This window comes from Anoplophora glabripennis, unplaced genomic scaffold (assembly GCF_000390285.2).
Source record: "Anoplophora glabripennis isolate ALB-LARVAE unplaced genomic scaffold, Agla_2.0 scaffold4800, whole genome shotgun sequence".
In the NCBI taxonomy this organism is placed as follows: domain Eukaryota; kingdom Metazoa; phylum Arthropoda; class Insecta; order Coleoptera; family Cerambycidae; genus Anoplophora; species Anoplophora glabripennis.
In genome coordinates, this window is record NW_019420876.1 from 1 (window position 1) to 5714 (window position 5714).

A 5714-nucleotide genomic window follows, 5' to 3' on the forward strand; every position below is an offset into this window, starting at 1 on the left:
TTTTTTTTAATGAAAGCGTATATTAAAGTTGATAGTTTTCATTGAGTAGTAATAATTAAACGTTGTAAGAGTGAAGATAAAGAAACTACACACTCAACCAGTAGCGCGAATATGATACTTAACACTTATTTAGTGTCTGGTTTTACGTCAACAGAAATCTGTGGTGAATAAAACCACATGTACTGTGTATAAAAGTTTTGGTACCACGGTGCATGGTGCCAAATAAACTGAAGCACAGACGCTATTTTCTGCATGATAAAGAAACTAGTAACTGGTTGTTAAAAATAAAAAAATGTTCACAAACAATAAAAAGTTGAAATGATTTTAATTTATGGTGAATGTCAAAAAAATGCCAGAACTTATGCCTAACTTATATCATGAGAGATATCCAAAGCATTAGGCTGTTAACTCAAAAATATTTACTAGATTAGAACGAATTTTGCGTGCTAACGAAATGCATTAGGAAGTTCTAACAAGTGTACATTATTTTTAGAAAATAAAATTGTACATTAGAAATTGAAGCCCGAATTATAAAAAACCTAACCTTAAAAAAAAATTGAATTGAAATTAAAATGTAGTTGTAATGTAGCATAACTACCAAATAATTAGACCAGCGTATTTGGCATCCTTAAAAACCCCGGAATACCAAATTTCATAATAATATTTCGTACCCTTTGGAGATTTTGGTAAAAATTCTATTTAAAAAATTTTATCTTGTCGCTCTGTATCTGAAAAACAAGAGGAGATAGACATATACCTAGTTCATAAAACAAAAAATTCTTATTTTTGTCGTACTATGACCCTCTGTATTTAGGGAAGTCTTTCTGAAACACCCTGTAGTATACAATAACGTACTATAACCTTCACTATTTTTTATCTATCTATTATTATTTTATCTGTCTATTTATTTTCTAATTTCAATATCTACTCAACGCTCAGGTAGGATGTTTGTGTAGCATTTTATTGAATACCAATGACCTTCACACATTATTCGTCAACTTGTAATTTTATTGCTGAAATTGCCTATCATATATCATCGAAGCGGTAAAAAACCAAGATAAAAACAGTAATCTTTCAGAAAATCTAGTATAATATCAATGATCGCAAAATAGTATTATCATACGCACTTATCGTAGCCACACGCATTTGAAATAATGGTAGGAAATTTTAAAATTCACAGGGAACATGGAGAATANAACTCTACCTAATATTAACCAAGGAATTGAAAAACGCAATAATATACAGGGAGTTCCCTTTAAAATCGCAAAGCTACGTAGCGCCCTCGCGAAATGGAACACCCTGTAAAGTATTTTGAGTAAGAAAACAAATTAAAACAGTGTGCATTAATTCTGCATTGCTATGCACAAGGCCGTCTTGAATACTTGTAAGTTTAATATAAACAATAAGCCACAGTAATAAGAGTACCATAAAACCACAATAGAAATATTTGCATAATCTAATAAAATTTTAAAATTTAAAGTAATTGTTTCAATGGAATTTGAAACATATTTTTGTATTATCGACACTAGTGTGTATACAAACCTCTCGCCTTGGCTTCTTTGTACAACAGAGCAATATGCTCTCCCATGCTCAATTGGCTTGTCAATGGGTTGGGAAAGTTCCCGAACGGTATTTTGGGCACGAAATATGGGAGACCTTTCCTCTTCCAGTACTGGTACTTCCATTTAAAGTAAGCGTAGAAGACAACTGTCAGCGTCACGAAGAACACCAGCGCATCGTAGGCGATGGAGTGTGTGAAGAGAACCATTGCCCTCCTGAAAAATAAGAAGAATCGATTTGTAGTATTAAGAATGCATTGTATAATTTTTTTTAATGAAAGCGTATATTAAAGTTGATAGTTTTCATTGAGTAGTAATAATTAAACGTTGTAAGAGTGAAGATAAAGAAACTCCACACTCAACCGGTAGCACGAATATGATACTTAACACTTATTTAGTGTCTGGTTTTACGTCAACAGAAATCTGTGGTGAATAAAACCACATGTACTGTGTATAAAAGTTTTGGTACCACGGTGCATGGTGCCAAATAAACTGAAGCACAGACGCTATTTTCTGCATGATAAAGAAACTAGTAACTGGTTGTTAAAAATAAAAAAATGTTCACAAACAATAAAAAGTTGAAATGATTTTAATTTATGGTGAATGTCAAAAAAATGCCAGAACTTATGCCTAACTTATATCATGAGAGATATCCAAAGCATTAGGCTGTTAACTCAAAAATATTTACTAGATTAGAACGAATTTTGCGTGCTAACGAAATGCATTAGGAAGTTCTAACAAGTGTACATTATTTTTAGAAAATAAAATTGTACATTAGAAATTGAAGCCCGAATTATAAAAAACCTAACCTTAAAAAAAAATTGAATTGAAATTAAAATGTAGTTGTAATGTAGCATAACTACCAAATAATTAGACCAGCGTATTTGGCATCCTTAAAAACCCCGGAATACCAAATTTCATAATAATATTTCGTACCCTTTGGAGATTTTGGTAAAAATTCTATTTAAAAAATTTTATCTTGTCGCTCTGTATCTGAAAAACAAGAGGAGATAGACATATACCTAGTTCATAAAACAAAAAATTCTTATTTTTGTCGTACTATGACCCTCTGTATTTAGGGAAGTCTTTCTGAAACACCCTGTAGTATACAATAACGTACTATAACCTTCACTATTTTTTATCTATCTATTATTATTTTATCTGTCTATTTATTTTCTAATTTCAATATCTACTCAACGCTCAGGTAGGATGTTTGTGTAGCATTTTATTGAATACCAATGACCTTCACACATTATTCGTCAACTTGTAATTTTATTGCTGAAATTGCCTATCATATATCATCGAAGCGGTAAAAAACCAAGATAAAAACAGTAATCTTTCAGAAAATCTAGTATAATATCAATGATCGCAAAATAGTATTATCATACGCACTTATCGTAGCCACACGCATTTGAAATAATGGTAGGAAATTTTAAAATTCACAGGGAACATGGAGAATAGTTGCTTATTACAGTTTGAAGGGAGTTTAGGCAGTTCACAGTTCCCACACAGCACAATAACATTCGTAGGATGTACTGAGGATAACTTCTCAGGATGTATAGAATATCCTCGGATAGGTACACGATCACCTCAGGATGTACCAGGGATATCCAAATGGAACGTCCCGGGATTTGCTCGTAACGTCCTGAGGACATCCGCCTGGCTATTTGCAGGAGATTATCAGGTTATCAGTGATCAAATGAGGACGTCCTAGGATTTACTGTATATGTCCTCAAGACATCAGCCGGGCTATTATCAGGTTATCAGTGGATCAAATGAGGACAACGTAGACTTTACTGTTGATGTCCTCAGGACATTAGCTGGGCTATATACAGCACATTTTTAGTACTTATTGGGCTAATAAAAAAAATTACAGGGTGGTATTAAATATTTCTATAGATCAAATACGTACCTAATTTCCAAAACATTTGCTTGCCATTTCCACTCCATCTAATATTTTTTATTAAAAAAAAATATTGACAAAAAAATGAAAAGGGAAATCTGATCATTTATCTATTCGGTTATAATACGAGATTTGATTTCTTTGAATACCACTGGAATAAAAATTAACAATACAATATTTTGGATCTGTCGATTAGATTCGTCATAAATACGTAAAGGGTAGTTTTAAAATTCTCTTTTCATGAGATTTAAAGACATTTTACATTTTTCTGCAAGAAGTATTCCATCGTTGATACACGTATGTATTTTTTAAACATTTTACTCACCCACTTACTAAAATCTGACGAGAAAATTCTGTAACATAGCCACCGGCAGATATTTTTCTGTTTAAGACAACAACTACTACAGACAAGACTACATACAAGTTTTCAGAAACATCTCCAAATTATTTAGATATACACATCAACGGTTCATATTATTCATAAAACTGGTTTGAGGCATTTTTTTAAACTGGAACAAATAAGACCTAAAGTACTTCATGAGAATAAAATATAAACTTTAATAGCACTTATTTTTAAACTGAGTTCTTGAATAAAAAAATAAAATTGAACTGAATTTTTTTATTCATTGCACATTATAAATATAAACTTAAAAAGCAAATTTCACATGTACTTATATATATATAATCAACTCTTTCTATGATACATATAACCAACTTTTTTATTACAGAATATAAACAAAGTTATATACACAACTAAGTTATTATTTGTATTATATGTATAACTATTCCTTATGTGCTGTTGATCTGGTCTCTTTTTATAGTCTCTCATTTGCATGCCGCGACATGTTTTAATGCCCTCCCCATTATCTTTTTCTGGGCAATTTTTTGTGCAATGTGCTTGTGAAATTCCAGCTGTAAATTTGTAGAAAAAGTATGTTAATAATACATTTACATTGTAGACGAGTGACAAAACAAAAATTTTCATTAAATACATTTAACGAGACTATTCTAATTTCATGAACTATGGATTATAATCTGTTGATATTAAATTTAATTCTAATATTCTAATAGATAATACGTAATTCTGCCTACGATTTATAATGTAATCCTTATAACTCACAATGTTGGTACAAATATTACAGACAGAGAACTATAATAAATTAATTAAATTTATGGGATACAATCCTTTGTCAGAACACCTATATACAACACATTCAAAACTAAAAATTATAGATTTGAACATATTATGTAGATTTGGTGATACCACTTATACACATCTATTACAAATAGTGATAAAAACTATTCTAATTTTTGAATGGTATTAGGCTCTATATAAAAAATATTTGAAAACATGTTTTTTTAATGCGTTCTTTAGGCATTATATAATTATTGCATGATACAAACAGTAAGAACAAAATTAGTTAATACTATATACGATTCTAACCTATATGTTTATTCTATGATATTAATACCTTAATACCAAAGGTAATTTAAATACTTACTTCTGCCAGCAGGTGGTTGATGCACGTCACTTAACTATTTTAACAAGCTTTAAATTTCATTTTCCACTTTTCAAATTAATAAAAACGTCATTGAGTCACGCACTTATAAAACAAAGAAACACAGAAAATGGCGAGATACGGGTCATGTCGTCAATATGTCATACTGCGCATGCACCATGCACTGTGCAAAGCCAAGAACCATCCCAGGATGGGATCACTCTAGAATTTGCCTAGGATATCCCAAAATTGGAGATTATTCGGCTTTTAATATCTTCATAGGATATTTCCAGGACATCCTGTTTGGATTTACCTGGGATATCCCCAACTAGGATATTGATAGGATCTACTTGTCTTATTTAAATATCATCAGGATATCCTGAGGAGTGAGATCCCCGATTAGGATATATAGGACTAAATGAGGATATCCCAGGGACGTCATGTGCTGTGTGGGTTACAGGAGAACTCAGTTGACACCATCAGAACTAAGGACACGTACCGCAAAAAGAGACGGTTTGTTAATAAAACTTCAACTTATTGGAAAGTAGCAAATTCAAATGAACGGATTTCATAAAACATACTTAGCAGACTGCGCATAGTTTTCAGTCTATAGAGTGTAAAATAAACAGGGACCTTTTTAAAAAATTTGCGTTTGGAAATCGTAGACGATAAAATTAAGAATGAGTAAAAATTGTGGTGTACAGCGTTTTACATGAACAAATATTTCTTAAAGTAGTAATTTAGGTTCTCTAA

At 31.3% G+C, this 5714-nt stretch overlaps 1 long non-coding RNA gene across 1 annotated transcript; it reads right to left on the reverse strand.

Annotated features, from left to right (window-relative positions):
- Positions 1 to 4280: 4280 nt before the first annotated feature.
- Positions 4281 to 5410, reverse strand: LOC111692912. The gene is made up of 2 exons (XR_002763308.1): positions 4965 to 5410; positions 4281 to 4374 (listed from the first exon to the last, which is right to left on the reverse strand). It is a non-coding gene; the product is annotated as an uncharacterized LOC111692912 (long non-coding RNA).
- Between the last annotated feature and the right edge of the window lie 304 nt (positions 5411 to 5714).